Source organism: Dasypus novemcinctus, chromosome 1 (genome assembly GCF_030445035.2).
Source record: "Dasypus novemcinctus isolate mDasNov1 chromosome 1, mDasNov1.1.hap2, whole genome shotgun sequence".
Taxonomy (NCBI): Eukaryota; Metazoa; Chordata; class Mammalia; order Cingulata; family Dasypodidae; genus Dasypus; species Dasypus novemcinctus.
The window spans coordinates 201,648,499-201,673,683 of NC_080673.1; the positions used below are offsets into that span (position 1 = coordinate 201,648,499).

General features: G+C 44.4%; 1 protein-coding gene across 1 annotated transcript in view; it reads left to right on the forward strand.

Annotated features, from left to right (window-relative positions):
* Positions 1-25,185, forward strand: part of STK32B (serine/threonine kinase 32B) — a 441,860-nt gene that overhangs the window by 311,928 nt on the left and 104,747 nt on the right. The window lies entirely within an intron of this gene.

The following is a 25,185-nucleotide window of genomic DNA, read 5'->3' on the forward strand; positions in this document are numbered from 1 at the left end:
AGAGGGGCTGGTGTGAGTGGCTCCAGATTTGTTCACCCTTGATCTTGCACCATTTAGCTTACCCCTAACTTCTTACACAGTTTTGGAAGACTTGGAAAAGACAAGAACTTGAACTTCTCAGTAAAGTTGTTAGTTTAACAAATACATGCATCAATATTTGCTCCCTTCCAAAACCCCACTCAGGTGACAGTAAGTAAATGATAAACTCACAAGGATGAGGACAACTGAAGAGGAGATGATAACAAATATAGCTGGGGAACTGGAAGGAAGATGTAGAGTGGGAAATGACTCAGGATATCAGAGATTGAATTGTAGGTTGTCGATGGGAAGATCCACGAATCCATAGATACCACAGAAACCCCAAAGGCTCAGGAATGGGCAGTTTTCAGTATCCATGGAAGAGGGTTGAAAAGGAGGCTAAAATAAGGAGAATTGGTTGAAAGTCTGCTAAGCCTTATTGGGAACCCCAGATTCCTTTATCCACTGTGCATGGCTGGACAACTGCCCATCCTCACCCAAGCAGAAGCCTGAAAGTTTGTTCCATAAGGAGGATAAGCTAGAATCTGAAGGGGAGGGCATCAAGGATACTTGGGTCAGGAGGCAGTATTTAAAACAGTAAGGTTAACCAAACAGCTACATACCAGATACTGAAACAACACCCACCCCAGCCCAGGCCCAGCTGGGTTTAGAGAATGATGGCCTCTGCATCTTTATCCTCCAGGCAGGAAACTGGAATAGTTTCAATGGGGATGTGACAGCCAAGAGGACAGAGATTGTGATATCAAAAGTTCTCCATGATGCCTTACAGTCAACAAGGCCCACTCACTTGATACAAGCTCCCAACTAGGTTAGTACAACCAAAGATTATCAGACATCCAGGGAAATCTTATAATGTGAACATGAAGAGCCAAACAATCAAATGGAAAAATAATTGAAGGAAACAGAGCTTTTTCAAGGAGAAGAAAACATTAAAATAACTATGATCAGTATTCTTGGTATGATCAAAATCTCAGCGAAGGAAGATTTTTGCATGTATGAAACAAGAAATAGCATCTCTTTTAGATTCAGAGAACAAACATCAGAGTTCTTATACATTATAAATATGAAATCAGAGTGAAAAACTCAAAAGATTTGTTGGAAGATAAAGTCAAGGACATCTCCTATAAAGAGAAAAAGATGGAAAATATGAGAGAAAAGTAGAAAACCAGTTCAGAAAGTTTGTCAGAGAGAGACAGAGATAGAAAAAGACAGATATATAGATAGATAGATAGATAGATAGATAGATAGATAGATAGATAGATAGATAGATGGATAGATGATAGGAATATCATCAATGAAATATTTAGAGAAAATCTCCCAAACCAGAAATACATGAGAGTCCAAATTGAAGGGGCCTACTATGTGCATGGTGCAATGACTAGAAGCAGATGCATACCGGAACAGAGCTTTTAAGCTTCCAGAGAAGATCAATAGGCCATCAAGGCCAAAGAATAATAATAGTTTGATGTTTCTCAAATGCTGAAGGCAGTGGACACATGCTAATCAATTAAGTGTGAGGGCAACCATTTTTACAAATTCCAGGTCTCAAAATATGTACCCGTCATACACTTTTTCTCAAGTTGCTGTGAGAAACTGAGATGGGCTCCTCCAAAATGAAGGAGGGGAAGATGGAATACAGAACACTGGAGCTCCAGGAAAGGAGCAACAGAAGAAATCTCTGGGATGATGATGAAGGGAGGTCCCAGGCTGCTGGTAGAACATGACCTGTTCTGATTGGAGTGACGCAGAAGCCCCAGAAGAGACTTTTCAGGATTGTGGTCTAGCAGGCTACCTAATGCGTCTGGCTATCTCAAGAGGCAATTTGTTTAGTGGTCAAAGAAGTTCAGAGAAAATTCAACAACAAAAAGTAAGACAATTATTAACTCTAGGGAATGAAAATATTGCCAAGGAGAAGAAAAGATAATCCACCTTACTTTATGGATTATCTCTGTAGAACATATTTCCTCATAGTGACCTAAGCCCTGAAAATGATTTGAACTGAATATGCAGTAATAACTCCACTAGGGAAATGAGGAATGGGAAGGGCATGGGGCAGGAAAGGCTACTGAATCCTCATCTTCCATAGTGAGATGCGAACAGGTAGAGACTGAAACCAAAGTGGGGGGTGTATATAGGGGAACCTCTTATATTTTTTAATGTAACATTTTTTGTGATCTAAGTATCTTCAAAAAAATTACAATTAAAAAAAATAATGGGGGTGGGGAGTGGGGTATATGGGAACCTCATGTTTTTAAATGTAACATTTTATGTGACCTATATACTTTTAAAAAAGGATAATTAAAAATAAAATTAAAGAAAGATATTATATATAGTAAATAAATGTACCTTGCCAAATTTGAAAATAAATAAATAAAACTTCCTTAAAAATTAAAAAAAAAAAGAAGTAATCATATAAACCTACCATTTAGAGATAAGGAGTTTGTCTTAGTTTTCTGGAGATGCTGTAATGAAGCAGCACAAGTTGGGTGGCATAAAACAACAGAAGTTTACTGTTTGACAGTTCTGGAGGCTCAAAATCCAGGCATCGACAGGGATGTCCTCCCCTGGGGCCTCAGGGTTCTGGTGATGGCTCGCTGGCCTTCACTGGTGTGGGGCACAGCGCAGTTTCTGCCTCTGTCACGTGGCCATCCTCTTCCTTTCTCTCTCTGTCTGTGTCACGTTTCCCCTTCTTCTAAGGACACCAGTCGTGTTGGATTAGAACCTGTTCTCATCCAGTTTTGCCTAACCTTTTTTTTTTCCTGATTTTTTTAATTGTCTTTTTTTTTTGAAGATACATACATCACAAAAAATGTAACATTAAAAAGTATAAGAGGTTCCTATATGCCCCACTCCCCCCCCACTCCTCCCACATCAACAACCTCTTTCATCATGGTGGCACATTCATTGCACTTGGTGAATACATTTTGGAGCACTGCTGCACCACACGGATTATAGCTTACATTGTAGTTTACACTCTCCCCCAGCCCATTCAGTGGGTTGTGGCAGGATATATAATGTCCTCCATCTGTCCCTGCAATATCATTTAGGACAACTCCAAGTCCCGAAAATGCCCCCACATCCCACCTCTTCTTCCCTCTCCCTGCCCTCAGCAACCCCAGTGGCCACTGTCTCCACATCAGTGATACCATTTCTTCCATTGCTAGAGGCACAATAGTTCCATAGTAGAATACCAGCAAGTCCACTCTAATCCATATTTTATTCCTCCATCCTTTGGACCCTGCGATGGTGATGTCCATTCCCCCTCTAAATCGAGAGGGGCTTAGATTCCACGTGAGTTTGGCCTCATTTAATAATAACATCTTCAGAGATCCTATTTCCAAACAGGGTCACATTCATAGGACCAGGGCTGGGGATTTGAGCACATCTTTTTGGCGACACAGTTCAACTCACAGCAGAGTTAAATAACAAAATTATAACCTGAGCGAGATTAATAGATGGAAAGGAATAAGCTAGGGGTGAAGTGAGAGGAATTGCTTTTATTTCGTAACAAAGCTTGAATCTATGAACCGTGTGCATGTGTAACTGACACACTTAACAACAACAAACACAACCGTAGGGGTTTGAGAAAACATGTTCTTAAATCGAATCCATTCCTGTGGGTGTGAACTCATCGTCAGAAGGACCTTTTCGTGAGGCTGCTTCTTGTGAAGTGTGGCCCACTTCAGCCAGGATGGATCTTCATCCTGTTACTGGAGTCCTTTATAAACAGGATGAATTCAGATGTGAAAGAAAGAGAATGCCACAGATGGAGCAGACAGAGCTGAGCATCGGCAAGACCAGGAGACGCCACCATGTGCCTGCCAGGTGACAAGCTAAAGACCAAGGGTCCCCAGCAGCCAGCCCCAGAATGCCACAGTCTTGGGGAGAAAGCATCGCCTCGATGACACCTTGATTTGGACATTTTCCCAGCCTCAAAACCACGAGTAAATAAATTCCCATCGTTTAAGCCATACCATTCCATGCTCTTTGCTTACACAGCCTGGGAAACTAAAACAACAACCAAATACATTTTTAAAAAATTTTAATGTAGAGTCTTTACTGAGGGCCCGTGGTTCATTCATTCCCTCCGTCGTTCGCCAGCTTTGGCCGCAGTCCTGGCTCCAGGGTCCTGTCTGTAAGCACTGCATGGTAACTGTTAGGAAGCGCACGCTGTGGCAGCGTATGGCTCTGTGAGGCACTGGGCTTCCTGCAAGTGCTCAAAGCAGAGAGTCCTTTACAGACGTGTTACACATGTATCATTCATAGATTATTTTAGCCATGTCTACCACAGTGTGCAATACAGAGGTACCTCTGTACTCATTATTAATTGGTTCCGGGAGGCTGGATGAGCACCAAAAGCAATGAATACCAAACAAATTTTTCCCATAAGGAACAATGCAAATAAATTTAATTCATTCACAAACCAAAGACAATGCACATTTTTAAGGCAATATGTAAAAAAATAGGGTTGTATATCATTGCTTTACATGAGCAATAAACCTAAAAATCAATAAATACTTAGATTACATAAAATAAAAACTTCACTGTACCTGTACTGAGAAGAGTCCATGGCCTACTGGGATGGTGGGAGGAGGAGAGGTCACATGGAGTGTTGCTGGAAGGAGAGTGCCCCTCCAATAGAACATCAGGCACTTGCATTTCAGTGTTCTTTCTCTTTTCTGCCTTTTTTTAAACTTGCGTCACAGGCTCTGACACACTCTTTGCACCTTCACAAAAAATTATCCAATGAGGACTGCTTCTGTCTGTTTTTCAGAATTCCTCAAAAGTGTGAAATTGGTCATTCAATAAATTCACATTTCTGTTTGTCACAGCTTTGTCTGGATGGTAATTTTCTACAGAGTTTTGAACTTCTGCCTATTTTGCACACGTTTCTTTTATCAAGGAACTGGGGACATTCTCCCTTATCTCCTCCTCACCTGAAGAAATCTCTTCAGCTACTCTTGTTGCTGCTCCTTCTTGAGTTCCTGCAGCTCCTCAGTGCTGAGCTCTTCGCCATGTTCCACTGACTCCTCAACATCAGCAGCATCGACCTCCAGACCCATGGATTGGCCCAAAGATACAACATCCTGCACAACTGCACCCTCTGCACCTGCAGGCTTGGGGTCAGGCGCAAACCTTCCAAAGTCTCTCTGAGTCGCAGCTTCTGGCCACAGATTCTTCCATGCTAAATTCATTGTCCTATGAGAGACTTCGTTCCAGGCCTTATCAATAAGGTTAAGGCAGTGCAGGATATTGAAATGCTCCTTCCAGAATTCTGCTGGAGTCAGCTGGGTGTCAGAGGTGATTTCAAAGCACGTGTGGAAAAGCACCTTGGTGTACAACTTTTTGAAGTTTGAAATGACCTGCCGGTCCTTGGAGTGGATGAGAGGAGAAGTGTTTGTAGGTAGGAATCTCACAGTGATGACACTAAACTCCTTCACTAAGTCATCCTCCAAGCCTGGAGGGTGGCAGGCACATTGTCCAAAAGTAGGAGAGCTTTAGAGGCAAATCTTTCTGCAGCAAATAGTTTTTCACTGAGGAACCAAACACTTCATGTATCCACTCAGTGAAAAACTGCCTCGTGACCCAAGCTTTGCTGTTTGCCCTCCCGATCACATGTCCTCTGCTTTTTATGACATTGTGCTTCTTGAAAACTTGCGGGTTTTCACTATGTTAGACGAGTAGAGGCTTGAGTTTTAAGTCCCCACTAGCATTCCCACACAGCAATAGAGTGAGCCTGGCCTTCATCCATTTGTGGCCTGGTAATGCCTTCTCCTCTTGTGTGATGTAGGTTCTACTCAGCATTTTTTTCCCCCAAAAACTCCTGTCTCATCCAGTTAAAAACTTGGTGAGGAATAAAACCTCAGCCTCTATGTAGTCTTGAAATTCACCGATGAATTCATCAGCAGCCTTTTTATTAGCACTTGCTGCTTCACCATGCCTCACGACACTGTGAATGCTGGTCCTCTTTTAAAAATTATCAAGCCAGCCGTGGCTGTCCTCAAAAATTTCAACACTCTCATCACTCGGTTCTGGCTTATTTTTCAAAAGATCAGCATGCAACACTTTCACTTTTTCACATATGTGGCTTCTGATACACTGTCACCCACTAACTGCTCCTCATTTACCCAAATTAATAACAGCTTTTCAACTCTCTTGAGTGTTTGGGAATGCTGCTTTGTTACTGCTTTAATGCCTTTCTCAACATCAGCCTTTTTTATTGCTTGTTACTTCTTACTGATGGTAGAGACGGTTGTTCTAGTCATATCGTATTTCCTAGCAAGATCAGTAATGCAAATACCACTCTCATATTTACCTATTATTTCTTTTTTTTGCTCAATGGTGGTGCAACATAATTTTCTTTTCTGCTCAGCACTATCACTGCTCATTTTCTCAGGACCCATGATAAGAAAAAAAAATAGCAAAAATACACAAAATGACCACAGAAGCTAAAAAAGACCACAATGGGGTGTGCACAGGGCAAGAGCTACCACGTGACTAACCCGTCATCCTTTGTTTTGGCTGGAAAAGGCAGCGAGTCACGAGGCAACCGGCACTGACAAGTTCTAGCTTGTATATCGAGTACCAAACAAATGAATACTGAGACAAAGTTTTCACATCAAAGTGCGCCATGTACCAAATTCGATGAGTTTCAAAGCAGCCGAATTCCACAGTAAGACTGTAGATGGTCTACTTGCCCAAGTTCTCCCAACTTCGAGCCACATGCACATTGGTCAGCTAGATCCAGCTTTCCAGCACAGGACAGGGGCAGGCAGACTGGAAGTGGGACAGCCACATTTCTCTTGCTTTCAGCAAATACCTTGACATCTCTCTCAAGAATGCTTCTCTGGGGGCATCGACATGTGGGGTCAGGTGTCTCAGAGTCCAGATCTACTCTGGAGAAATGGGGCCATTCAGGGATTTGGAAAATTTAAAAAGAGAAAGCATCCACTTACTAGACAGTGCTTCCTTACCATTTCTAAAATTATAGACTTGGCACAGATTTGATTCAGTCTTTTTCCTCTTCCCATATGGTCCAATAAATTCCCATTTTAATGTCATGTGTGTATAGACTCAAAATTATGTGTGTCTGTACACAGCTATATATAGTGATATATGGTAATGCTCTGCTCTAATCCAACAGCTGAATTTATAAATCCCGTACAGTGTATGTGACAGATAGTTTGGATGCCATATTTGATACATACAAAGGAATATTGCTACTTTCAAAGTAGTCACACTTCCAAGTCATTGAGTTGTCCCAGGGTTGATTTGCCAGGGATTTTTATTTTCCATCTTGATGGCCTTAGGTAAGTTGCTCAACATTTTAAACCTCAGATTCCTACTCTGTAAATGGGCTTGATAATATGTGCTTCACTGGGCTATTATATAAATTCTATGAGGAAGGTTCATTAAGAATTGAACATGCATGGCTTCTTTTAGGTGCCAAATTGCTACACAGCAAGACACTCAATCTTTCATGTATCCTCAGTTGTGACAAATCTTACCTTTGAGGACAGTAGTGGTGATCTTTAGAAAATCAAAGGTATTTCAGAGTGTAACTCTACAAGCCTGAAAATCCCTAAGCAGGGAAATACCATTAGGTGTTCAAAATAAATTATAGTTTTAAAAAAATTAGATTTGCTTTTTAGAGCATTTCAGTTGGCCCATCATTCTTTCAGCAGCCACCTGTGCTAAGCCATATGCCAGTCCTGGGAAGAGAATGCTGGATGAGACACTGTCCCTGCATCTGAGCAGCTTTCCTGGGTGCTAGTGGCCAAATCACTGCAAGGCAGGATGGGGGTCTGTGACAGAGCCCCACAGGGGCACCCTGTGGGAGCTCCAAGGAAGGCTGGGGAATGGGGGCAAGGAGGCAGAGAAAGCTTCCTTGGTGACACACAAACAGTGATTTACAGGGTGATGCAGAATGACCCAGGAGGACCTGCACTCCTGGATGGGAGCTGGTGGGCAGACCCGGCGCTGAGAGGTTGGGAGGGAGCACGTCCTGGAGGCCCTGTTTCTTTACATTCGCCTGTGGGTTGAAGCTGGGAAGGGACACATCTTACTTGTGATGGAGAATGGTCTTTCTGAAGGTACTGAGAGTACATCCCAAGAGAGGCCTTCAGCCAGCGCAGGATTACTGGACTAGGTATCTGGAAGGGCCAGCCCATACAAAATCAAACCAATGAATGAAGTGTATTAAACTCCTATGCATCAGGCATTACTTGAAACTATATATACACACACATATGTGTGTAAACTTATGTGAATGTATGTACATTTGTATATATATGTTGCATATAAATATAGGTAGTCTATCTACTATACTGTGGTGGTTTGAGGCTCTTAGGGACCCCAGAAAGTCATGTCCTTAAGGCTAATCCACTCCTGTGGGTGTGAACCTCTTGTAGGTGGGGCCTTCTTTAGATCAGGTTACTTCAGCAGGGCATGGCCCGAGGTGGGTATTGATCCTCTTACAGGAGTTCCTTACAAATAGGATTAATACCAAGAGACATAGAGAGAAAACCACAGGGGCAGAGAGAGCCACAAGAGCAAGAAACTGAAATCAGTGGACTTGAGGAAGCAAGAAGCTGAAGCAATGAAACTTGGAAGAGAAGGGAGAGACCAGTAGGTACCTCTGTGTGCCCATCTTGGGGAGAAAGCATCCCCTAATGATGCCTTGATTTGGACACTTTCAAGGCCTCAGAGCCATAAACTTACAACCTAATAAATCATCATTATAAAAGCCAACCCATGTCTGGTATATTGCCTCTGGAAGCTTTTAGCAAAGTAAAACAAATATATATACATACACATACCAACAGGTGTGTGACGTAAATCGTCTCATTCTATGGAGGTTATGTGATACACCAGAGGCACATCGGGCGGCTCGTGTAGCCAGGCTTTGACCTCAGACTCTCTGACTCCAGACTCAAGACTGATAACCACTGAGCGACACAGCCTCGCTTCATGTTTAAATTGCACAGAGCGTTCATGAAGTGCTTACGTGAGTGAGTGTGTCTGTATGTACTGATGTAAAAATGAACACGTGTGGCTCTCCCTGAATCCTCACAACCACCCTATGCGAGGGCAGGCTCTGCAGGTTCCCATTGCATGGATGAGGAAAGGAGGCTTCTGGCAGGTAGCGTCCCTAGCCAGGTCACCCAGCCACTGAGCAAGGGACCGGGGGCCCTACAATGGAGTCCAACTCGGCCTCATGGGCTCTCTCTTCCACATCTCTCTGCCTTCAAAAACGCCAAAGGAAAACTAATATTATGTCTCGTCCAAAGTCACTCCCAGCGAATTTTTAGGCAAAGCCAGAATAGCACAAGAACTGCCCTTCTTAGAGGCAGCCCTGACCACCTTATCTAAGTGAGGTCTCCACATTCTCCTTTCCCATTCTCCCCAAAACACTCAGTCTGCTTCCTCCCTGCAGTTGGCAGTGAGTTCATTATGTGTTTACAGGAACCCAGAGAACCGGTCCACACAGTCCATCCACTTCCTGAGGCCAGTCACCTTCCACCTCGTCGTCTTCATAGCTTCAGTATGTGGTAGGCTGTACTACGTACCCTGATTTAGGCATGCTCTTATTCCTAAGCCATATTTCTGTGGGTGTGAGCCCATTATAAGTAGGGCTTCTCGATGGTGTTATTTTTAGTGATGGCATGGCCCAACCCAATCAGGGTGGGTCTTAAACCATATTCCTGGAAGCCTTATAAAGAGAAGCCAGAAGACATGGAAGCTGGAAAGAAGAGGACATTGCCACATGGTGGGAAGCAGATATACAAGCCAGGGAACCCCAAGGATTTTCAGCAGCCAGTACCAGAATGCTACATTCTTCTGGAAGAACACCCAGCCTTGCCAATATCAGATTTTGGACTTCTCTGAGCCTCAAAATCATAAGTTAATAAATTCCCATTGTTTGGACCAAACCATTGTGTGGTGTTTGTCATAGCAGCTGTGGAAAACTAAAATAGGCACTGTATTAGTCAGCTAAAGGGGTGCTGATGTAAAATATCAAAATCTGTTGGCTTTTATAAAGGGTATTTTTGGGGGTAGAAGCTTACAGATACCAGGCCATAAAGAATCCAGCTCTAGGTACCATGAGAGGTACTTTCTCACCCAGAGTCATTGGCCACGTGTTGGAGCAAGGTGGCTGCTGATGTCTGCCAGGGTTCTTCTCTTCCCAGGGCTTGCTTCTCTCCCATCTCAGCTGCTTAGTTCGGTCCACAAGACCAGCTGTAGATTACCAGGCGAACAGCTGGTCTCTGCTCTGTGTGTTTACTTCCTGGGTTCCAGCTCAAAAACTCAAAATTCCCTTCTCTGTGGTACAGTTTCTCTGTGTGTCCCCACCCACCAAGGAGCGGGAACTCAATACTGTACTGATGTGGCCAAATCAATGTCCTAATCATAATTTAATCAATTAAAAGTGACACATCTGACATACCAGTTTACAAACATAATCCAATAACTGTCTTTGTAATTCATAAACAATGCCAAACTGCTACAGGCACCTAAGCTTGTCCCTGGTACATGGTACGTACTCCATAACTATGTTGTGAATTTATAGAAGGCAGAAAGAAAGGGCAGGCTTTACTTGAAAAGTACACGTTCCCATTTAATAGGTCAATATCCGTATCTTGCAGTGCTTCCCGTAACTTTTCTGCCCAAACATTCGTTGACATCTGAGGAGCCAGCCCACAAATGTTTGTGACGGCACCAAAAGTAGCCAGCCACAAGCATGAAATCACTCTTTGAAGTCTCATGTTTAGTACTAAAAATTCCTCCATGTTTTGCCTTCCACCCCATTCTATAGCCATGTTTCTATTTAAGATGTCAAATGATGCTTTAAACTACCTTTCATTAGAAAACAAAGGAAATGAGCAATAAAGCCTTCTCTGGGTCTCTGTGGTCAGTGGGAAGATGGAGCTGCATTGAATCTAACAATTTGGGGAAAATGGACTGATTGAAAGGGGAGCTCATGCCTCATGTCAGGAGCAGGGCCCAGGAATTCTCTCCTTTCTCTGGCTTTCATAGAATTTAATCATTCCAAGGCCATTTAAATAAGAGACTATAAACAGCAACTGTTTCTTCAGTTTCCAGCTGAGCGGAGGGGAATCTAAATGCTAATCAGTGTTGGTAGGTACAACATTATCAGGCTTCTTTTGGTGAAAAGTTTCACCGGTGGGCTTATCTGTATCAAACTGTGTCCTGGAAGCAACTGGCTTCCCCTAGGAAATGTCTTTTACTGTCTTGGAAAATATTCTCCCTGTGAAGTAGGGTGACCTATATTGCCCTGTATTTTGCTCCAGATCCTGAATTTGCAACATATGTAAATTAACTAAGAGTCCCAAAAGACTCACGAGCCCCGTGATCCACAGCTTCATCCCCACAGTTCACGCAGGAAACTGGAAACTCGAGCTCTCGCCACTGGATAATACACGCTTTTTCTGGGAAGGCAAGGGCTGGAAGGGGAGGCGGGTGGATGTTGCCGTGTTTTGGAGCTGTGCGTGCCCCAGAAAAATATCCTCTTAATCTTAACCCCTTCCTGTGGGTGTGAACCCATCCATTGCAAATAGGATATTTTCCTGAGGTTGCTAAAGTATGGCCCAATTGGATCAAGAGGGGTCTTTATCCTCTTACCGGAAGCCTTTTAGAGAAGGCCACAGAGAGCGAGGTCTCAGAGAGCAGTCAGAGCGGGAAGTCAGCAGAACCCAAAGGAGATGCTGCCACGTCCTCCAAATGACAGAAAAGCCAAGGACCGAGGACCCCCAGTATCCTCCCCAGACGCCGCAGTCTGCAGTGAGTAAGCACTGCCTTTCTGGTGCCTCGATTTTGGACTTCTCCTAGCCTCAAAACTGGGAGCCAGTAACTTCATTTGATTTAATTCCCTTGGGTGCTGAAGCAGATACCATGCAATGGGTCCACTTAAACGATGGAATGCGGTTTTTAGTCTAACAGAAAATCCAAATCAAGGCACCTCCAAGATGCCGCTTTCTTCCTGAAAACCGGCCCTCTGGAGCTGGCTGCGGGCGGCCCTCGGTCCTGGGCTCCTCGGTCACACGGCAGGGCACGCGGCACCCTGGCCTGGCCTCTCCTTTCTCTTCTGGGTTCCATCGACCCTCAGCTTCTTGCTTCCCTTGGCTTTCTCTGTCTGAATTTCGTTCTCTTATAAAGAATTCCAGTGATAGGATTAAGACACATCCTGACTGGGGTGGGCCACATCTTAACGACGTGACCTCATCAAAAGGTCGTGCTTACAGTGGGCTCACACCTGCAGGAATGGATTAGATTGAAAGACATGTTTTTCTGGGGTACATGTAGCTCCACACCACCCCGCCACTGTTTAAGCCATCCCACTGAATCGCATTTGTTTCAACAGCTGGGAAACTGAAACAGATATTGCCACTTAAACATTTTTAGGGATGTGGATGTAGCTCAAGTGGTTGAGCACTTGCTTCCCTTGTACAAGGTCCTGGGTTCGATCCCCAGTACCTCCTAAAAAGAAAACAAATAAATGAAAACCATCTTTCATTGGGGAACAGATGTAGCTCAGTGGTTGAGTGCCTGCTTCCCATGTATGAGGTCCTGTGTTCAATCCCTGATACATCTTTAAAAAAAATTTTATACATATACAAGTTAAGCAAAAGAATTTCATTTTTCCATGAATTGGTCAGGTGACCAATTTTCATGGGAAACTTGGGTAATGCCCAGATTCCACATTTAATCTGCAATTGGAGAACCTGGTTCCCGGTGGTTTTCAGTATAGAGACAGTAAGAGCTTGGGATCCAGAGCCAAGTGACCTGGGAGCAGCTACTTAACTTTGTTCTTGGGCAAGTTATGTGTCTACATGAGGCTCACAGTCTCCCCTGTAAACTGGGGCCGATAACAGAACCCACTGGCCTGGCCATGGTGGGGCTTGGGTGACGCACAGAGCCTGGCACGTGCAGACAGCTTCAGCAAATGTCGACTGCCATTACAAGTTTGGCATCTTGCAAACGAGTTGGTTTTTGTTTTCTAACTTCCAATTACAAATTCCAATTATAGTGACTTCCCACTGCTTTAGAGCCTGGCTGCAGATAAACAGGAACACAACTTAGTTCCAAGCTCTCTGCTGATGCATACCGCACATGCCTTTCGAATTAAGGGGGATAGCTTTTGCGTCCTTACCTTGGAATGCTTGTGTGTGTGTGTGTATGTGTGTGGTGGGTTTTTGTATGTAAAAACCACTTCCTAGATGCCCAGAGATGTACTTACCAAATGCAATGGATGTGTCATGATGATGGGAGTGAATGTTGCTGGGGGGGGGAGTGGTGGGGTGGGGGTGGTGGGGTTGAATGGGACCTCTTTTTTTTTTTTAATGTAATATTTTTACAAAATCAATAAAAAAAATAAAAATAAAAAAATAAAATAAAAACCACTTCCTTATGAATGTGCTTCCTGAGTTCTTGAAAGACAAATTTCCTAACTCTTGGTAATTTGGCACTGTTTCCTAGGAAACTGCTCGCAGAGTGAGGCTGGAAGTGACTTTTTCCATTTTCCAATGTAATTTAACTGGGAAAGCAAGTGTGTTCAAGGCATTGGGACAAGGATGATGGCAAGAGGCAAAATATCGGCCTGCCAGCCATACGTCCTCATTGGCAAAGGCTTGTCGCTCACGGAATGACAGTGTAAGGAGAGCGCGGCAGCTTCCAGGTGTGCCTGCCAGTGGCTTTCGTGTGGTGTGGTCTTGGGCCTTCTCTGGGTGGGACCCAGGCTGAGGCCCCTTCCCTTCTGATGGCTAGTAAAGATTGCAAACCAACTCACACCTCTGGCCTGCCTCTCCAAAATGGTAAGAAGGAGCAAGATTGTGAATATGATGAAAAGCAAACTCTGTAATGAAGGAGAATGAGAGTCAAGGGACCATGTGCATGGAGAAGATCTGAGCCCTCACCAGCTGGAAGGAGTGGGGTGGAGAATTTTCACAGCATGCCCTAGCTCCAGGGAACTCACCTCCCTGGATGTGAGGTGGCTTCTCTATTGACAAGGGGGAGCAATCACCTCCCACAGTGTGTTTGGGGAGATTAGATATGATGGAGGTAGAATTTCTGGCACCATACAAAGCATTCGCCAAGTGTAGCTTGTGTGTCAGCAGAGCCAGGGGAGCAGGAGAGCACAACAGTTAAAAGATTGGGTTCAGCTAAGGACAGAGCCTGGCTCCTGGAGCCAGTTAAAAACAGGAGGTTCCCATGTTGTGCGCCCATCACATCATCTGCTCCCTTCAAGGCTCCCATTTCTTTTCTGAAGCTAGAAATACTTTCCAGAGTGAGCAGAAACATGCCCGCACCCTGATTCCCAAAACCTGTGACGATCTTCTATCGTGGCAATGGGGCATTAAGTTTGCAGATGAGCTCAAGTTGGCTAATTAGCAGATGGGGAGATCATCTCCATGGGCTCAGTGTTATCATGGGGGTCCCCAAATGTGGAAGAGAGAGCAGAGGTTGGCATGATGTCAGGTGAGAAGGACTCAACCCCTTTACCCACTGTTACTGACTTTGAAGATGGAAGCGGGAGCCACTAGCCAAGGCATGTAGGTGGCCTCTAGGTGCCGGAAGAACAAGGAAACAGGTTCTCCCCTACAGCCTCCAGAAGAAACATGGCCCTGCCAAAACCTTGACTCTAGCCCAAGGAGATTTGCATCAGACTTCTGACCTAGGGAAGTTTAAAATTTTAAAAAAAATAATAATAATAATTAAGCCATTAAGTTTGTAACAGCAGCAATAGGAAACTAACACTCTAGCTCACCCTGCTGGTGAAGGAATAAATGGAAATAATAATGTGTCCCATGTTGAAACTTTATACCTAGTAAGCCCTCAATCAGTGTTAGCTTCTGTGACAATGGTTATGATCATTATTAAGTTCAAGGACCTTAGACATAAATCTGACTCTGGTGCATCTCCCCAGCCCTACCTTTTGCACCCCCTCTTCTGTTTCCACCCAAAGCTCATTGCCCTAGACTCCTTGCTTTTCTTCCAAGTCCCGCTATTTTCCTCCTCTGTTCCTTCCTTTGCCTGGGCCTAGGGAAACAGACATGTAACAACCGTCTCAATTTGTTTGGGAACTGCTATATCTATGCCAAAGTGTTTGAAGTATTAATGGAAGCACAGAGAAGCAAGAATGCAGCCCAGAGCCAGGGAGCAGCCAGGCTTTGGGGAGGAGGTGACATCTTGGTTGGCTTTGCTTTGTTGCAGGGAGGGAATACTTCCTAAGAGAAAGCATTCTGGAAAAATGTTCTCTGGGAAGTCTGAATGTATTTTGCCATTGCAGAAGAAATTGTCACAAGCATTTTGGAAAGATATTTAGCAATGAGAACCAAGTACTTAAAAATAGCTATGAGCTTAAGCCTATTAATTTAACTTCCTGGAATCCCTTCCAGTCAGACGTGCATAAAAAGTGAGGCTATTTATTACAGCTTTGCTTATGGTCACCAATAATTTCAAAATGACCTAAAGGAAAGGACTAGGTTTAATAAACTGTATACAGCCCTTCTTAGAGACTGTGATACATCTCTTTACAACATATACTATGAAAATCCTGCATTGACATTGAAAGGGGTTAGTTTTATTTATCGTAAGAGAAAATTACAACTTGAAAATTGCAAGACAATATAGAGAAATTTCTGCTTCTTAAGAAAAGACTAAGAATAAGTTTCCCAATGCATTGAAGGGAGATTCGTGTAATTTCCCTTTCCTTATTTTTCTATTTTGAAATTTTCTTTAATGAGTCTGTCATTCCTTTAATGAAAAAAATGAAAGCATAGTTAACTCTCTCCCTAAAAGAAAGACGTTTATCAAGCATGAGTTTTAGATGGGATTGCTCGGATTGGAATCCTGGCACCACCACCCAAACCAGCTTTGAAGACTTGGAAAAGTTAACCTCATCATGCCCCAGTTTTGACACCTTTCAAATGGGCTTATGGGAGAATGGAATGAAATTACCCATGTAAAACTCACAGCACAACACCAGACATTGGAAGCCCTCAAGGAACTCCACAATAAAGTCATAATAATGAATAAACCAAATATGACCTATTTTTGTGGCCTGCATATCCCACAACCCTCCCCCCACCACCAATGCTCCAAAACCAAATTGCTGAGTCTCAGCAGGTGAGAGAGGAATTACTTCAGCAGACCCTCTTCATTTTCCTGTGTTACTTGGGTCATATCAACTAAAAAGAACTATTCAGATGGGAAAGAAATTGAAGATACGCAGAAGTGTTTAGGATAGAAATTCCATTTCCATTTTAGGAATTACTCTGTTATATCTAGGCACAGAGCTTTGGTTTCCCCTCTGTTCCAGGCTAGCGTTTTGAGAATTTATGGCCTTGTGAAGATAGAAAAGTGAGATACAAGAGAATCCAATTTACTCCCCTAAAGGGATGGTTCCATCTCCTGGGTATAAATTGCTCCTGCAATTGGGTGCAGAATGTTTATGCTAGATAATAAATTTTAGAACTAACGACCTAGGTCTACACTTAACATCAAAGAAACCAGAATGAAATCTGGAGGCAGAATATGAAAGCAGAAAACAAATCTCCAAAAGGATCCAATAAATTAGAGGCTGTTTTACAGAAGATGCTCAAAAGCAAGATGACGAATTAACTGTCAGGAAATCGGGTCAGCATTTTTGGAGATGTTGGCATGCAGTAAGAACATGGAAATGTCTAAAACTTTTATTACTATGCTCTTCCTACAGCCCTGAATCCCTTCCCCGAGTGGAATTTTTCATTCATTCCGCCAGGCATTCTATATTCAATAAACAATCCTAGAAAAGGGTAGACTTGAATATTAAGGACGTAAACATGTCAAGACAAAAGAACTCAACCCCTTCCGCCCTGTGGGAGGAGCCCATGGATGACTACTAAAAATTGTTTCCATATTTGGGCTCTCACCATGTACCATATATAGTTCAGATTACTAACCAATGTAGCCTTCTTTCCCTTCATTTTTACAAGCAAGGAAAATACAGGCCTAGGAAGGAAATGAGTCATAAGAAAAGTAAGGACAAAGTGCTCAGTGAATTCCAAGAAGCGAGATATTGCACATGCTTAGCCCGGGCGTATGGAGCAGCTGAGCTTTGAAGGCTGAAGGGCATTTCAAGAAAATGGTAGAGAAAAGTTTTCCAGGAGGAGGAAGTAGCACAAGAAGGGGTGTCACTGATTCATTGTCCAGCAAGCTTTCTGTTTGGTCTGAATCCACGTCTTCTCATGCAAGACCTTGAGGGCAAGGTGTTTAAACTTGGAATTTATCTTATAACAACTATTACAAAGTTTGCTGGTATAATTTCCTAAGGTAAAATGGAGGTTGAGAGGAGGAAGATGATCTAGATTTTCCATTTTGGGGGGCTGAACACTTTGCATTTTCTCCTTTGTGCCAGACTTGGGAAAGCTGAGATATTTATCTATCCACCCATCCATCCTTCCATCCATCCACCCTTTCATCCATCCATCCTTCCATCCATTCTTCCTTCCATCCATCTATCCATCCTTCCATTCATCCATACATTCAATAGTGGTTTATGTGGTACCTGCATCATGCCAGGCTCAGAATGCAGCACTGAACAACTGATTATGTCTCTGCCTTTTGGTGCAGTATTCTAGTGGAGGGAAGCAGACAATGAACAAATAAACAGCACCAGGTCATGATAAGTGCTGTGATGTGCTATAACACCCTAGAGAGGCTCAAAGGTGGAGATCTGGTTTGTTGGACTTCATGGAGACCACTCCAACCCAGGGACAGGTGAACAGAAACCTGAGGGAAGTGAGAGGCAAGATGTGAAGATCTTGGGGTAGGCTTTCCAAGCAGAGAGCAAGGCCTCGAATGGAGCATGCTTGGCATGTGTCAGTCACAGCAGGGACCAAGGGGGAGCGTGCAGGGGTAAGGCCAGAGGAGAAAGGTGAGGTACAGGGCAATGGGAGTTATTGACCTCAGCTCTTGAGCAGCGGCATGGCATGATTTGATTGATGGGTTCAGTAGAGGACCACAATGGCTGCTTTGTTCAGGATTGCTCTGGCTGCCCCGTGGAAGATGGCCTGTAGCAGGACAAGGCAGAAGTAGTCCTTCCTTCCTACAAGGAAGAGAAGGCAAGCTCCTGCTGGAGATCAGAGAATCATTACCCTAGAAGCTCAAATGATAACTGTCCTCAAGACCTCATTTAACCAAACCAGCCACAATTTAGTTACCAGAAAGACTCAAAGAGCACCTGTCCCTTTTAAAAATTCCTCAGTGAGGTTCCAGATCCAGTGCCATATTCTGGGGTGACAGAAGTGGGGAAGAACCATGCCAACTTTGGATCACCTCGTGTCCAGGGCTGGGGGCAGGGGGGAGGGCTCAGACAGACTCACAAATTACAAGAAAACAAGGTGGGGGCTCCACCTGCAATTCTCAAGAGGGAAGGCCATGTCTAGTAAATGCCACTTGGCCCAGTGGGGGGAGGGTGCCAGGGGAGACCACCTGTTTGTGGGAGAGGGAGTGTGTGTGTTGTGCTTTGGAGGGCCGATTGTTTTCTGATGGAGCTGGTGTGGGGGTATTACTGCTTTAGGGCACAGCGTGATCGGGTATGAAGGAGGTCAGGGTATGTTTGGGAGACTCTGAGAAGATGGTTTTACAGCTGGGTGGAGGAGAAGCTGGAAAGCTGGGTGAGTATTTTATACTAAAGAGCACCAATGGCTGGAGAACAGAATTAGGCCTTTATTCTGTTGACCATGGGGAGACTCATCTGACAGTGACACACAGCAGGTAGTGGAAGGGGGGAGAGGTCTGGGTGAAGGCAGCCAATTAAGAGATGATGGCTGCAAAGGCTAGTGTCATGTGATATGTATGTAAAAGGAACATTGGAATAATCAGCCACTAGAATTAACCTCTAGTGCACATGCTAACTGAGATGGCCTCCTCTTCACCGCCTTGAACAGCATGTACAGATTCTAAACGGTTTCATGTAGAAACCATTTAGAAAGAAAGTAAACACGCTTTCCTTAATATGTGAGACATTTTGTCATCATCGAGTTATATAAAGTACTGCTATTTTTTCAAAAAGCAGAAAAGGAGAACTCTCCTTTGTGGTAAAAGTAGAAATTTTGCATGTATTTCTTCACATTTCATTGGAATCACAGATACAAAAGCACAAACAGATCTCTGCCAGTCGACCAAGCACCAGGCACTCACTGGATAAATGTCTGTCCTTACACACCTGTGATCTGCTTGCAGGTGGGCAGGTGCTGCCATCTTGGAAATCATCCCCAACTCTCCATCTCTCACTCCCACACCCAACCAAGTTCAAAATCCTGCTGATGTACGTTTCTGCCTCCACCCATCACCATCTCTCACGTGGACTCATTGATTTGTGTTTGTATCAGTCAGGATGCAGACAGAAAACAGAAACTGCCCTGGGAAATTAATACAGGAAACTGGTGACTCAGGTGTCTTTCTTCCATACTGAGGAGCAAACGGGGAGGTAGGGAAGCCACTCAGACATTAGCAGCAGCAGGAAGCTGCTAATGCCCCAGAAGGGATACAGGGAGGGATACGGGGAGGAGGTGCAGTCACTGGCACCCAGGGAGCAGGCCTATGAGGGGCAAGCCAGTCCCTCAGTGGACCTGCTTGGTGAGAGCTAGTGAGAACACCACAGAGGGAAGGACTGCCTGGTAAAAGCTGGAAAAAGGGAGAAGGTGCAGCCCTGCCTGAAGCACTACCCAAGAGGGGGGAGCAGAAAACCCCAGTTTCTCCCCCAATTCCATTCCCTGGGCTTCCACCAGCGTCTCCTATAGGAAGAGTCCACCTGGAAACCAGTGGACAAAGCAGCCTGGGAAATGCAGTTCCTGTGAAAGAGAAAAGAGTCGGAAATGGATCTGACCTCTGGCCCTCCATCTGTCCAGCCTCCACACTCACACATGGGTGACTTCCCTACAGCCAGCTGGAGCACTGTCCTCTCCAGGAGGCTCTCAGGGCTTCAGAAGGAAGCATGATAGAGGTTGGTGCCTCCTGCTCGCTGCTAAGCTGCTACGCAAAGACCTCTTGCAAGTGTCCCGTCTCCCAGTGACCACATTCTGTCATCTTTGATGAATGCATTTCTGTCCCTAAAAGCTCAGAGCCACATTGCTCTGTGTCCTCTTTACAGCCCCAGTGCCTAGCACACATGCTTGACTCTCAGGAATTCTTGAAGGCGTAAACGTAGACTGCCTGTAGCGAGGGCATAAAACTTTCAGGGCATTGAATTACATCCCACATGGAGACACATTGGCAAACCTAATCCGTGTTCCTGTGGGTGTGAACCCATTTGCAAATGGGACATTTTGAAGATATTCTTAGTGAAGGTGTGGCCAAAGTGAATCAAGGTGGGTCTTAACTCATAATACTGGAAGCCTGCTACCACCGGGAGACTTAGAAGTCAGAAGTCAGAGAAAGCCACAGACGAGACCAAGGACTTTGCCCTGTGACAGAGGCAAAACCACAAGTCAAGGAAGCCCAAGGATTGTGGCAAGCCAGCCCCAGAATGCCAAAGACTTTGGGGAGAAAGCATGGCCTTGGCAACCCCTTGATGTGGGACTCTTGGCCTCTAAAACTGTGGGTCAATAAATTCTTGTTTGAGCCACCCCATGGGGTGGTATCTGTTACTGCAGTTCTGGTAAACCCAGACATACTTTTTATGTAAAGACACTGATGTTTTCAGTTTTCACTTTAGAGGGAGTGGCTGTTTGAGATTATTTATGAATCCCCAAAAGAGAAAGATTCTGTTTGTAAACTAATCTGTTCCTCTGGGTGTAATACCCTTTGATTGCATCGAATTCAGTTGAGGGCCTTTGATTAGATTACCTGTGAAGATTGCCTTGAGGGCTTTTTTGACTACATCTAAGGCATGACTCAGGTTGAGTCCCCGCCCTTTTTGTGGGTCTGATATGAATGGACACTCACACAGGTAGACACACATATGGGAAGAGAGAGAGCTGTTGTTCTGATCCTGCCATGTGACAAAAAGAAGGATCAAACAGCTGAGGCCCCAAAGAGAGCTGAACCATTTTGCTTAACAGCTTACAGCTGACCTTGGGAGGCTTGCTGAGCCTGATGTAGGAAGCCTTGAGAGACTAGCCCTATGCCAGGAGAGAGAGGACTTCACTGAAGCACGAAGCCTCAAGAGGAAGCAGAAGCCCAGAGGGGAAGGCAGAGGCCAGGCAGAGACTGCCCGCCATCTTGCTTCAACACCTGGCAGCTGACTTTGGTGAGAAAGCACCTCTTATGGTAACTGGAGTTGGACTTGAGCCTCGGGACTGTGATCTTTTACCCCAAATAAATACGCTTTATAAAAGTCAACAGATTTCTGACACTTTGCACTGGCCCCCTTTTGGCAGACTAGTAGGGTTTTGTGCCTAGTGTTTCATTAATTCATGCACCCATCCTTTCCACTTATTTGACAGATGGAGAAAGTAGAGGTTCAGAGAGGCCACGACTCCAGGTAACCAGGCTTGGAACTGAGTCCTGTCAGAGTCCAGGTCCTCAGTGATGTGTCTCCCAAGAGTTCCAGGCAGACTCTGTACGTTACAGGCAGGCTCCAGTCTTGGTGCTGGGTTCACAGCCTTGGCTCAGTACGAAGCCCAGTGGTGCTTCTTTTAGAAATTCCGAGGGTTTTCAAAGGCTGAGGCTTTTAGGCAAGACAGAATGGCTACTAGGTCAGGACTCTGGCAGAGTGAAATCAGCCAGAGCAGAGCTGCTCTAACCAACGGAAGAATGACGTGTGGACAAATGAGCTTTTCTCATCTCTAGGCTGCCCTATTGTAGCTCTTCCTTTGTTTCCTTGTTAATTCCTTATTAATTGACATGCTTGCTTATTGTGGCAAGTGTCATGATACCTGTGGGGTTTTTGCTGTGTGAGAGACGTTCCTTTGAAGTGTTTATCCCATCATTTAACAGAGGAGAACTCAATATTCAATGCTAATTAAGTCATCTTAATTACTAAAGAGGAAAATTTACTCCTGGCATCCTCAGATGAAATGAGCAACTTCACGATAGGCATCTCTCCACACCCCCATTAAAGAAGTCCAAGCTCTTGCAGTATATACATGCACTACAGAAGAAAATATATCTGTTCTCATCTCTGCGCTGGAAAGATCTTTCTAAACAAAATCACACCGTGTCACTTTGCTCCTTGAAAACTTCCTCTGACTCTCCTTTGTCTGCAGGACAAAGCCTTCGCCTTGTAAATCGCAATTTGACCCCTTCTCATTTTGCCCCCTGGTCCCTTTCAAGTACAAGAGTACAGCAAACTTGGCTTAGCTCTTTGGGTACATGCAGAGTGATAGAAATTCTTATCAAAGCAGACTAAGAAAAAAGGAAATTTTGCTTATAAAATTTGAAAGTTCAGCACATGCGATGCTGGGAAGACTCCATCTGCAAGAGGCACAGAGACGGAACCATCTATTTCTGTGGGTCACTGGGAGCTTCATTTGCCAGGCAGATTCACTCTGGTGGGCTGGCAACATGGTAGCCAACAACTGTATCCTGCCATCTGCCTGGCTGAGCTACCACCCCTCAAAAGGGCTCTTCTCTTTCATTAAATTGCATGTGTCAACCCCAGAGAAACCTCCAGTTGGTTCTGTTTGAGCCACATGACTATCCCTGCAGCCAGAAGGATGGAATATTCTAATCCTCCTACAGCCAGAAAGATGGAATATTCTAATGATGACCAGTTCAAACCATGTGCCCACCCCTGTGGCAGAGCTGAGCCCCACAGCCCATCTGGGACCACACTGAGGGGAGAGGGGCTCCCCAAAGGAACCAGAAGAAGAGGGCAGCAAGTCATTCTAGGCAGAATGAGCATGCAACTCCAGTTCACTGCACCCACAAAAATTTGGGCCCCTGTGCTTTGGCCCACAGGATTCCCTCAACCTCAAGTTTCCTCTTCAGTCATCTCTTTCTGGGGAAGAAATGGCCTGGGAAGCTTCCCTGACTCCTTCTCATCAGTTCTTCCCCCTAAGTGTTCCCACTTGACTTTTGCATGCTTCTAGTCATAGAAGTGAGTGTTGGCATACCTGTCTTCTCCACAGATCTACGGGTTTACTCATTTGGACCCTTTTATGTCTCACTCTCTCTAGTGTTGAACCTGTGCCTGGGGCCACAGGAGGTACTCAGATACTCCTGGAAGAGGTGAATGAATTAAGCAGTAAGGATCACTAAGATTTCTCTACTTAAACCCTACATACGACCTATTTTTTTCCTTTCTCTTTATTTTTTTTTTAAATGTTACATTAAAAAAATATAAAAGGTTCCCAGATACCGCCCACCCCCCTCACCCCACTCCTCCCACATCAACAACCTCTTTCATCATCATAGGACATTCATTGCATTTGGTGAATACATTTTGGAACACTGCTGCACCACATAGATAATGGTTTACATTGCAGTTTACACTCTCCCCCAGTCCACCCAGTGAGCTATAGCAGGACATATCATGTCCAGCATCTGTCCCTGCAGCACCACCCAGGACAACTCCAAGCCTTGAAAATGCCCCCACATCATATCTCTTCTTCCCTCTCCCTACCCTCAGCAGCTACCGTGCCCACTTTTTCCACATCAATGCTATAATTTCTTTCATTACTAATCACAATAGTTCCATAGTAGAATATCAGTAAGTCCACTCTAAACCATACTCTATTCCTCCAGCCTGTGGACCCTGGGATGGTTATGTCCACTCCACCTCTGTATTGAGAGGGGGCTTAGATTTCACATGGATGCTGGATGCAATTCTCCTGCTTGCAGTTATAGGCACTCTTGGTTCCCTGGTGTGGTGGTTGACCTTCTTCACATCCCTGTTAGCTGGCCAGGGTAGGTCCAATAAACCAGAGGGTAGGACTTACAAGTATGCTAAGGCTCAGGGCCTGGCTGTCACATGGACAGTCCAGAGATTCAGTGTATGACCTATGTTAGTTTCTTCTAAATTCCTGACATTGCCCATTGTTCATCCTGTTCACCTGCATTCTTAAAAAGCTACATATCATTAACATTCTGTTTTCTAGCAGAGAAACAAGATGCTGGGCTGGAGTAGAAACTTCTGCCTTGGAAAACCCTTAGCCTGCCAATTGCATGGAAATACAGAGAATTTCTATTGAGCATGGCAGCAGGTGGCATTCTTAACATTTTAATACACAGTTTCCTGTGGAGTACTGAAAAGTTCACGTGGGCACTTGTCTTCAAGGTTGATATTACTCATTTTTCATAAGGGACTGGTTAGTGAGTCACTAGCAAAGAGAAAGTGTGAATGTGTGTGTGTGTGTATATTTGTGCACATTGCAAAGGTGTGTTCTTGCAGATCAGGCAACTGAAGACGTGAATTTTATAGGACAGAGTTAGAATTTATTTGAGAAAGTATGACTCAGCACTACCGCGTTCTTCAAGGTTTGCAGATGTACATGAAGAGTTGATGGAGACTCATAGCTGGGCAGACTCTGGCATATTTCCTCCTGGAGTGTATTCATTTCTGCAAGATCGATACAGACCCCAAACCTACTTCCACAAGAACCTGGGAATGAGAGCGTGAGAGGTAGTGAGCAGAGGGTTCAAGTACAGAGGTGGAAATCCATCTGTGGACAGTTGCTTAAATCCCCTGAACCTTGATGGAGTTCTCTTCCTTTTAAATGGAGATAATTTTAAGAGATGATGCACATGCAGGGACCAGACTCAGGGGTGGCTCATCGCGCTGCCTTGATCCTTTTGTTCCCTTTCCCCTCCTCTTATCTTCCTGAAGGTTGATATAGTAAAGCAAAGGGAAATCTTTGATAAAGTAAAGCTGAGCTTGGGTCCTGGCTCTGCCACTTGTTCTGAGTCACAAGAGAGATCAAGTTTATTCCTCTCTCAGATACTCATCTTCTTCACCTGTAAAACGGGGACCTCAAAAAGTTAAACATACCACCATAGGACCCAACAATTTTACTCCTAGGTGTGTCCAAAAGAATTGAAAGCAAGGGCTTGAATAGATACTTGTATGCCATTGTTCGTCGCAGCCTTATTCACAATAGCCAAAAGGTAGGACAGCCCAAGTCTCCATCAGCAGATGAATGGATAAATAAAATATGGTCTATTCATACAATGGCATATTGGCCAGCCACAAAAACAAAGAAG